The 11,663-nt window shown below is 39.9% G+C and overlaps 1 long non-coding RNA gene across 1 annotated transcript; it reads left to right on the forward strand.

Annotated features, from left to right (window-relative positions):
• The first annotated feature begins 1,934 nt into the window (after nt 1-1,934).
• Nucleotides 1,935-5,423, forward strand: LOC103588271. Its single transcript, XR_550295.1, has 4 exons — nt 1,935-2,117; nt 3,234-3,282; nt 4,835-4,909; nt 5,301-5,423. It is a non-coding gene; the product is annotated as an uncharacterized LOC103588271 (long non-coding RNA).
• The last annotated feature ends 6,240 nt before the right edge of the window (nt 5,424-11,663 follow it).

An 11,663-nucleotide genomic window follows, 5' to 3' on the forward strand; every position in this document is an offset into this window, starting at 1 on the left:
AGAGAATTCTTCCCTTAAGCATAGCTCTACAACAGAATAATTTTGGAGAGTTGTAAGAGACTATTTTCAGTGTCCCCCATACCCACTATTCATCCTCAGTCTTAGGACATGTGTTCCATGGAGGAAATGGAACCTAAAAATTAGCAAAATGAAAGTTTTGAAAGAGTATTGTACTTTGTTATCTCTCTTTGCATTCTGTATCTTTTTCAGATGGTATGGCCCTAAAGACAATATCTATATGCCATCTGCCCACTTTTTCTATTTTCAAATCATCCTTTGCTCCCAGCTACTTCATAACTGGAGTGAACAGACTTTCTACTTCCAAGTTTATCTTTTACAAAAAAAAATTTTAGCAAGGTCGCCAAAAAGCTGGTTGGCATGGCTCTTAGATAGGCTCTTTTCTGTGTTGTCTGTGTAATCAAACTACATTAAATTTTTTTCCACACCCTAAGTACTTGGTGTGATTCTAGGATCTTATCTTGCCTACAGAAAACCAAACATGCTTAGATCTTGATCTTTCTAAAAACAATATGAAAAGATATTTTGATCTCTAAAAATGGAGTAGTAACCTCAGTGTTTCAAATTTCATTTCAGCTAATCAAGATTCCATTGGACTTCTCCAAACCACTGACAATCACAATCTCCTGTTTTTCTTCACTTTTTCTCCTTAATGAGTAGAACTGAGAATGAACTTTGAGAAAATCTGCATGCTAGCTTCAGTGCTGATCTCAGTGAACCATTTAACTTGCATGTGCCTCTTTTTCCTTATATGTAAAGTGAGAGGAAAATAGGGTTAGATGACATATACTGTAACTCTTGTGTTTCTCAACACTAGTTTCTGACTTGTCCCGAATTAGAGTCATTTAGATTTACAGAAATAGGTATTACACTCAGGATCCGCATATCAGAGCATATCCACTGACCCCATGTCCATGGAACATACTAAGATGCAGATAGTGAAAATGGGCCTTAAAACTTTTCTCAAGATGTGCTCCAGGCAGCTGTGCTCAACCAAATAAAAATGGCCTTACTTGTCCTGGCATGGCAGGTTTAGGTTTATGAAAGAGAGAATATGAAACTTCTCAGCCAATAGTGAATGCAAAGTGGCTCTCCACAGATCTCTTTTGAAAGTGTAAGTAGAAAGAATATCCTGACCTCTTTTCATTCTCTCTAGCTAGTTTAAATATCAGTTCCTTTAGATCCCAACTGTATTGCTTTCTATTTTTTTCTCAGAAATGTGCGTGTTATTTTGTAGTTGTCAATTACAATTATTTGTATGACAGCTGCTGGCCTAAGAGTTCTAGGAGAGGGCCACCTAACAGGTGCTATGGCCTTTAGGGGAGGAACAGAGCCAATGTCCACCCACAGCTTGGCAGGTGTGGAGAACAAGGGGGGTGGGTGTGGGAGAGGGATAAATACCCTTGCCTCGCTCTCCTCTCACTCACTGATCTTCTGATGTTTTGGTTCCTCCCATTTGCTGAACTCAGGGCAAAGGAACATGATTTATCAGGTCCATAAAGATCGGTCCCTCCTCCCACTCTCCAGAAGCATAAAACAGGATGAAATATGGTAGACAGTGGAATAGGAAAGTCTAATGGAAATATTCAGTACACAGCTACTGAATATCTATTCACAGAACTAGAAATATAAGTAAAATGTGAAAAAAAATTAAATCATCTTAGGATAACTTTCTAACCAGGCATTAAACTTCTTGAAGGCAAGATCTCTGTCTTCATCTCTGACTTAGCAGAGTACTTGGTGCACCAAAGAGGGGCTCAATAAGTATTGGCAATTGATTAAATGAATAAATCACATGTGGGGGTTGGATGGAGATGTGCAGTGGGATATTTTAAAGATAGTGCAGGAAGTTAGGGAAAACATTTTTTGAGTGTAAGATAAGCCCTGTAAGCATTTTAAATTCTCTGACTTATGCTTACTTTCTTGTGGTTTGCTCTTTCCACTAAAAAGCAGAATGCATAAAATATTCTGATTAGTTGAGGATTATTACTTAGGTTCCAACTAATGTTTTATATATAAATCTAAATTACTATTCTTCCTTCATTCTCCTTCCCTTTCGGTTTGGTCAAATCCCTGTGGGAGAGAGTAGCATTCCTGTGGTGAGTAAAATAATTTCTAAAGAAATTATTCACAATGCAATTTCTGTAAACAGCATGTGAAGATACAATTTATTTCTGGATTCAGCCCTGTGCTTGCATCATCTTTCTCCTCATCATCAAGTTCTCTGTCTGCCCACATCTTTTTAAGGATTTGTCCATATGAGTTGTACATCTAAGACGGTAAACTTCCATTAGGAGGGTTGAGGCAATGGGAAGGAAGAGAGAAGAGATTGTGTTCCAGGAAAGAACACTGGACTTTATTCCCAGCCTTAACTCTGCTGTCACTGCAAAGTGACACTGGAAAGTCCTTAATTTCTGAGCCTATTATTTATCTGAAAAAGTGGGAGTGTGTGAACTAGACGGCTCTCAAGGTTCCTTCCAGCCCTTAACATATAAGCTTATGCTCCACGTAGGTATTGTATTTTTAACCCAGGGATCTCTGAGTACTTTGGAAATACACCTACAGGCTGACAGGCTGAATCAGCTACTGGGACTTGAATGATTCTTCAATTATTACACTGTGAATCTGTGGAAGACCCAGCAGCTGTGTCTTGGGTAGTCTCGTGCTGGAGGAATCAAACTGAAGTATGACTAAATTGAAGAGAGTGTTGTTGGTGAGAAAATTATTAAATAAATTCTCATCAAAGTGGGGATAAAGAGTCTATAGTATTAATTTATGCATCTTCTGGTGGTGGCAGATTGGCAGATGATTTAAGGGGAGATCCTGGAGGCAGAGTAAGATCTGGAGGAGATGAGAGAACCATTTAGTTCTAAAATTTGTCCAGCAGAGGTGCCAATACTTTTATTCATTCATATTATTCACTCATTCAAAAATCATTTAATGCATGTTTACTGCATGCCTATAAAACTAAAGGACTGAAAAGGCAAGCTTTGTGTCACCCCAGGTATCACATCTGATACTTCTTAAATGTTATCAAACATGTATCACCTTCTCTTCTTGGCTCTAGTTTCCTATTTCCCACTCTGAAACCTCAGAGATGAATGGAATTGGAAAGCCACCATTCTTTCTTCCCTCCATCTCTTCACCATTCCCTCCCTTGCTGCCATCTTCCCCACATTAATTGACCACCTTCTATTAACATGGTCCTATCTAAGGTGCTGGTGCTCCATGGAAGATTGAGATGTGGATCCCACTATGGAGAAGGTGAGTATTGCAGGAGAGATTTCTTGTAAACTTATAATACATCAGGATAGGTGTCATTCTAGAGTACGGACATGGTAGTATAAACTCAAGTCCCCCAGGTTTTAAAATACTAGCAACTAGATAGCTCATTGTGAGCCCACAAGGCCACTGATGGTGAGAATGAGGATGCACTTCTTGGGATCCCCCTCCTGGTCAATATGCACAACTCCCACACTAGCCCTGACTATGATTTTCACTTCTATTACCACTGCTAGTTATCACCTCAGTAAGAACAAGACCCGCCATGCCCAGGGCACAGGTCATAGGACATAGGACTGTGATTTCTCCTCAAAGAATCACATACCTTTAGCACTTACTTTATCCATTTTAGTCTAGAACTGCTTGGGAATCAAGGAGGGAAGGGTCCTAGCTAGAGGGTCTCTAGCTCAGGCCTTTACTATGTCAGGAAGGTCCTACTCCAGTCCTATTGCCTCTGCTGTCTCTTTTTCTAGAACATTCAATTTAGCTCTCAGATTTTGAGAACTTTCCAATTGTCTGAAACTTAACACCATGAGGTGGTGAAGTGGGATGGTGTGGAGAGATATGATGCTACACAAACATGGACTCTTGAGGGCTTGACATTGTTTTATTTATGCATCTCGCAAATACTGGGTGTCTGTGATGCCATCCACCATGCTAATTACAAAAAATTGAATAAGATACTATCCATGCTCTTTAAGATCTCAATTTAATAGGGAAGAGTGCAAACAGCAAACAGAATTTTAGAAGAAATGCCTTTGTATCAGGGAGACCTTTCAATTTCCTTTGAATCACACTTTATGGGTAGTCCTAGCCTCACTACTTATTATTTGCATGACAATAGACAGGCTTCCTAAGTGTTCTGGGCCCCAGTTTTCTCACCTGAAAACGAGGGCAAAGGATAACAAGTTCCCAGAGTTCTTACACAGCTCTAAGAAGAGTACTCAGCTGGATCTTGAATGAGGTACTGAGTAGAATTTTGAATAGGAAAGAGGAGCAGGGTGCCCTTAGGAGAGATAACTGCATGAGCAAAGCTTGGATATGCAGATGAATAAGGTGTAAAGAAAAGTGGAAGAGAATAAGAAACTATCACATCTCTCTGCTTCCACTCTCATCCTCTTCACCATATTCTCAGTCAGTAGACAGGGTGACCCACTAAAATGTGAGTCAGATAGTAGCCACTCCTCTGCTCAAAACTCTCTAGTGCTTTCCGTGTGATTTGCAGAAAACAAACAAACAAACAAAAAAAACACAGTCTTTATTGAGACCTGTAAGACCTAAATTATCAGCATTCTCCATTCTAACTTCCCTTTCTGGCTTTTTCTGCATTGCCTTCCCCCTTCCTTGATCTGCTGCAGACACACTGGTCTCCCTACCGATCCACAGCACTTATCACCATCTAACATATTTTACTCTATTTCTCCTCCTTTAGAATGTAAGCATCATAAAACAAGGACTTTTGTCTACTTTATTCTGTATCCCCCAAATTTAGAATGTGTGTGGCTAATAACACTTGTTGAATTAATTTCCACAGTTTACAGATAAGAAAACTAAGATCAAAGAAGGAAAGCGAAGGAGGTCAATCCGCTCCTTAGGAAAGTCTGGACTAGTGAGTACAGAGATCTTTTGTATGGTAGATAGAATAATGGGCCCTGAAGATGTCTACATCCTAATCTCCAAGACATGGCAAAAGAAACTTTGTAGATATAATTAAATTAAGGATCTTGAGATGGGGAGATTATCCTGATTGATCTGGATAGCCAAATGTAATTGAGACACAATAGGGCTAGGCCTGTGAACCAAACTGACTCCATTTTCCCTGAGAGTACACTTTGTTACTTTTCCACTCAGTCATGAGACCCCCAGAGCACATGATTACCCCATGGCCCACCCTGATAAAATAAACTGAGAAAAGAGGGGAACAGATACTGAGTTGCAAAACCCCTCCCCAAGGCTTGTTTCCTGTAACTGTGAAAATTAAGTTACATATTAATCTTAAGACCCCTTTAGAAGTTCCTGCATGCACACAAAGCTTCAAGGTGAGTGCTAGAATGATCCTCCTGGGGTGATGATAAACACCACCACCTTGGGCCTACTGAGCAGGCGCAAGGACCAAAGCCCTAACTGAGCATGCACCTGTTATGCAACCATGAAGAACAGAATGTACTACCTCCAGAAGTGCAGAATGATGCTGACCTGTACCCCTTAACCCCTTGCCCCATAAAGGACTCTGAACAGCTCCCCTCGGGGTCCAAAGCCCTAACTGAGCATGCACCTGTTATGCAACCATGAAGAACAGAATGTACTACCTCCCGAAGTGCAGAATGATGCTGACCTGTACCCCTTAACCCCTTGCCCCATAAAGGACTCTGAACAGCTCCCCTCGGGGTGTTAGCTTTTCTGTAGCTACCTCTCCCCCGCCTTACCCCTCCCCACCCCTTATGCATTAAGTCTATCTCTTCTCTTAATAAAGCCTTATTTGCTTTACTGCTGGGTGCATTGCTCGTTTCTATGACTTTGGGACCCAAGAGCCTAATTTGGTAACATAATCATAAGGGTTCTTCTAAAAGGGGGGCAGGAGAGTCAGAGTCAGGTAAGGAAATGTGATGATGGAAACAGAGGTTAGAAGATGGAAGGGAGGAACCAACCAAGGAATGCAGGTGGGGGAAAAAAAGGATTGATTTCCCCTAGAGCTTCCAGAAGGAACACAGCCCTGCCAACACCCTGATTTTAGGATAATCATAAGGGTTCTTCTAAAAGGGGGGCAGGAGAGTCAGAGTCAGGTAAGGAAATGTGATGGTGGAAACAGAGGTTAGAAGATGGAAGGGAGAAACCAACCAAGGAATGCAGGTGGGGGAAAAAAAGGATTGATTTCCCCTAGAGCCTCCAGAAGGAACACAGCCCTGCCAACACCTTGATTTTAGGACTAACATAATCATAAGGGTTCTTCTAAAAGGGGGGCAGGAGAGTCAGAGTCAGGTAAGGAAATGTGATGATGGAAACAGAGGTTAGAAGATGGAAGGGAGGAACCAACCAAGGAATGCAGGTGGGGGAAAAAAAGGATTGATTTCCCCTAGAGCTTCCAGAAGGAACACAGCCCTGCCAACACCCTGATTTTAGGATTTCTTACCTCCAGAACTATAAGATAATAAATTTGTGTTGTTTTAAGCCACCAGTTAGCAGTAATTTGTTGGAGCAGCAATAGGAAACTAATACAAATTCTATTCACTGCACGTTAAGAGAAAATGCTGGGCAGGTAATGGAAGGACAGTCTGTCAATTCATTATTGAATAAATAGCTATTGAGCAACCCCTCCCCCCACCCCGTTTTGGTGGAACATTGCTCCAGATACTGTGTATAATAATATGATGTAAAGAACATAATTCCTGCACTCAAGAAGCTTACAGGCTAGCAGCTATGGCTATGGGCAGGGGGTGACAAACCCAGAATTCAAGGGGGAGGAATTCAGGTGCTTAACTTCGAGTGCCTGACTCAAGACTGATACTAAGACCCCTAGATGTAGAAGCTGGGAGCTGCCTCCCAGGGATTTGTTCCCAACAGACAATGATATTTTTTGTCCAAGCATCTGTCCACCCAGGCAGTCACATATTTTCAGTAAGCTTCCAAGACAGATTCATTCAACAATGCTTCTCACCTGAGGAAGGGAATTTAAAAGGCAACTAAGCCTGGGTTGGTGTGCTATGTTAGTACCCAAATCATCTTGACCATTGCTACTGTATTCTTTGGGTGTCTTTTGGTGGTTGGCCTAACTTCTGACCTTCTTTCTCTTGGCTTCTTCAGCTCTATTATATTTATTTATTCACTCATTTATTAATTGACTCAACCAACATTTACTATGTACATCAATAGATCTGTTTTAGCAAAGGAAAAATCACATCTTCATGTAATTTTTTTTAAAAGCAGTGGAATTAAGTGTTTCTTAATTTGTAGATTTCCAGTGTTGTTTTTTTTTTAATTTCACAAATAGAAACATATTTTTTGAGAGCTACTCTGAGCCAGGCACCATGTAGACACTGGGGATAAAAGATAAGTCTTGAATTATAGACACAGCTTAATAGGGGTGGCAAGTGAACAGATGATTGCCCCGACATAAGCAAGTGTCACCAGGTAGGGAAACAGGGTTTCTGTGGAGGCACAAAGGGGGCAGCTAACCTGCCTGGAGAACAGCATTGGGGTGTAGAGGGTTGCATAGAGAATCCCAAAAGTAACATCTCGACTGAGTGCTCTGATTATGATCAAAGTTTGGGCACTTTGGCCCTGGCCTCTGTTATTTTGCTAACCAGAGCCAGCTGTGTTGTGGCTGCCTTTTTCCCCATCCTGGTGTCTCTGCTTGGTCCCTTCACTCACTGCCTCCCACGCCCTGGCATGACACAGGCATTTTCAGCCCTTTCCCAGGAATCTATTTAGAGCCAGCATCTTGTGCAGCTCATGAGGAGTCACAAGCCCATGATGAGATAAGAGGAGGAACTTGGAAGAAAACACATGGACAAAGCCAAGGGGAAAATATACATGTTTTCATTTGCTTTCCCCAAACAGGATGCTTTCACACCATTTTCTATAATCCAAACAGTATGCTTCTCCTTAACATACTGTGAAGATGTAAGGCCACATGAGCTGTGTCTTTCGGAGATGGAGTTAGTGCCCCTCCTGGCATTCCTTCAGCGCCTTTGCTCCCATATTTTATAGTGTCTCTCAAGCCCTACCCCATCTCTTGTCTGTCTGTGTTCTCCATAGACCCCTAGGATTCTTCTAGAGTAGTGACCAGCCTTGCTTGAGCTTGTATGGCATATACCCTGTGCACAGCAAATGCTCCATAAATAATCACTTAACTGAATTTAACAGAATAAAGCAACATAAGTACTAGTTTAGGCAAATTTCAAAACATCTGAGGTCCATCTCTCATTTTAGAAGGCTGGAAAAAATTGTTTTCAATTTTAATTGATTATTTCTAAGAAAACATAAAATTGTTCCCACAATGTTCAAATAAATATTCACCAGTGACACTTACAGCCTGATTTGATGGGCTGCAGAGGGGTGCAGGTTGAGTGCATCATAAAAAACCCGTTTCATTGCCCTCTAACTTGTGGTTGTTTATGAAAAAGGAGCATAAGATATAGAAGAGGGAAAAATGCTTTGAAAGCTCTAAAGTGGATTGCAGATGTTAGTTTGTTTTCACATAAATGACACAGAAACTGCCCATGCATTCAGTAACTGGCAGACTGGAGCAAACATCCATGTTTGGATGGGACCGAAGAATGGTGGGAAGGGAGAACTGTTACTTGTTGCACAGAGCATCTAATTGTTCTGGACTTGGCCAGGATGCAGATGGTTTTCCATCACTGGAATTGGTCAGGGACAGTGGCAGAAGCGCCAGTGCTTTCACTTAATCAAAGATGAAGGGTTTCAAGAAATCCTTGAACAATAACACTATGCAGGTATCTACTTGGGGAAGTCAACTCTTGATTTTTTTTTAAAAAATTCAAATCAAACAAGTGACGGTGCCACATCCCGGTGCCATTTCATAGCATTTCAGACTTCTCAGGAGCAGCTGATGCCAGTTGTCTTCTCTGGCATGAATTGCTAGCCGTGGCTTTGCAATGGTCCAGGGAGACTGCGGTTCTCCAGGAGACTTGCAATTACTGCTAAATATTCTTTAAAAAAAAATAAATTCATTTTAATTTTAATCTACATATTCCAGCCAGTACCTTTAAAAGATGTCTGGACTTTGAAATGACATGGCCAATGATAATATATTACAACTCTGAGACACAGCTGTAAATTCTCAGAATAAGAGGCTGATGGTACTGCTGTCCAATGCTGGTACCTTGGCCAGCTGTGAGGGTTAGCCGATTCTTATCTCTCTGTGTGGCTGTAAAAAATGTTGTAGGTCCAAGATGGTAAGGTATTATTTCATAAAGCCTTAGTCTAATGAGTTCTAGTAATTCTTGATCTTTCTCAAATAAATACTGGTCAAATCTTCCCCAGTAACAAAGTAACTAAGAATCCACATTCTACAGTTGTATTGTAATTTTAATATGAGAAATTTCTTTCCTGGTCTCCAGAATCTAGAAAGTAAGCATATAACCAACAATTGGGACTGTTAGGCCTATGGTAGGGGAGTCAGATGTTCTGCCTGTCTCCGTCCTAACCTCTCCACTTCAAATTTCTTACTCTTTTCTCTTTTGCTTAAATGTATCTTGGTGTGTTGCCTGGGAGTTTATGTGTGTTATCATAACAGAAGAAGGAATTATGTAAAACAAAGCCCAACTTTCATTTCTTTTTCCTTGCAGTCCTACAATAACTTAAACAAAATTTCACCATATTCTTCCATTGTGGTAGAATGGCTATTGAAAAGAAAAGCTATAGAAAAAAAAATTTTCAGGGAACACTGGGAAACTAACACATCGTGATACCTAACAGGATGCTATAAGTAGGAGTCAAACCCAGGAACATGGAAATTGCTGATTTAAATTTCTTTTTTTTTTTTTTTTCAATTTAAAAGGAATACATTCACATAGTTAAAAAATCAAACAGTAAAGAAAAATACAAAACAAGAAGTAAAATTTCTCTTCTCCAGTGTTCTACATAACTCCTGAAGGCCACTGTGAAGAGAAACATTGTTAGCCATGTGCTGTGCATCTTTCTATGCGTATTATAAAGACATCACAAGCACCACATGCTTTCTTTCCCTACAAGCTCAATTTGATTTTTTTCCTTATGTCTTGAGCATCTTTACATATTAGTAAACCTGTAAACCCCAGTTTTAAAAAATGATCAAAAGCTTCATAGTATTCCATTGAGTATCATTATTTGTGTGTTTTTGTTTTTGTTGTTTTGTTTTTTGGTGGCTGGCCAGTACGGGGATCAAACCCTGAACCTTGGTGTTATCAGCACCACATTCCCTCATTATTTGTTTATACAATCTCTTCTTGGTCGACATCTGGATTGTTTTTAGATGGTTACTACTGCAAACAATGTTTCAATGAACTTTTGTAAATATATATTTGCACACATAGGACAATAAATTATATCTGCCCAGTAAATTTCTAAAAGGAGAACGACTAATTCTGACATTATATGCATTTATATCTTAATAATTATCTCCTAATTTACCTCCAAAGATTTTAACCAATACATACACTTAGCAACAGTGCATGAGTGTATTTCCCAATTGTTCTCATCACTGATAATTTGTTGTTGTTGTTCCTTTTTTAATAAAAACATATCAACATTATCATAAATTACCTCTGGGATTCAGGGAAGAACTTTTACTTTTTATTTTTATAGACAACAGTGCTTATGTAAACTTGATACAGTCAGGATGTTTTCTTTTGTAATTAAAAAAGATTAAAGAGATTCAGAACACGTGTTTGTAACTGTTTTCAGACTAAAATTTCACTTGTAAAATGAAAGCCTAGAATATAAGACCATTCATCAAAAGAAGACCATGGGAGGGAGCAGAGTAAAGCCCTGTTTAATAAGGGCAAGCTGATGGTGGGGAGACGAATAGACCTTAAAGGCTACTCACCTGTGAGAACTGGAGAAGCATTTTGTAGTATCAAAATGCAGGAAGACCATGGGAGGGAGCAGAGTAAAGCCCTGTTTAATAAGGGCAAGCTGATGGTGGGGAGAGGAATAGACCTTAAAGGCTACTCACCTGTGAGAACTGGAGAAGCATTTTGTAGTATCAAAATGCAGGAGCCCAGAGATAGCTATAAATTTGTTGCCACGATACTGCCCCCCACAAGGTCATAATCCCTAGAATGAGAATTTACTTTTACAGGATACACCTACAATGCAAGGAGCAATGTTCAGGAAGTACTGCACTTAGTTCTTTCTTGCACCCTAAAGACAAAATCTGTGCTGCTCATTTTAAGTTTTTCTAGAACAGAATGTGCTCAATTCCTCTTTTCCAAACATAGATTTGAAAACTTGGTTACTTTAGGATTCATCTTCAGGTTTGCACATTTTCCTTAGTTTAGAAAACATACGTCTCCCACTCTCAGAATCATCACTATAGTAGAGGAGATGTTCAGGGCAAGAATTCTTCGTAAAACAACATCCAGATTCAAGGGAAAACATCTGAGTCATGACAACTTGAAGTCCAGTCTGCTATTAAAAAAAGAAAAGTTTTTATAACTTTAAGTAGCTCATATGCAATCGGTGAAAGGAAAATTATGTCAGTATAACGTGGAATTCATGGAACTCAAACATGATTTTCTAGCCAAGGAGAGTTGGAATGGCAGGAATAAAATTATACCTTTCAGTATGAAATGAAAAACTTTTAGGGAGACTGCTGCTAAGCAGTAGTTCTTTCGGCTATGTTTTTTTTTAAAAAAAAA

This window comes from Galeopterus variegatus, unplaced genomic scaffold, assembly GCF_000696425.1.
Source record: "Galeopterus variegatus unplaced genomic scaffold, G_variegatus-3.0.2 Scaffold544, whole genome shotgun sequence".
Lineage (NCBI taxonomy): Eukaryota > Metazoa > Chordata > Mammalia > Dermoptera > Cynocephalidae > Galeopterus > Galeopterus variegatus.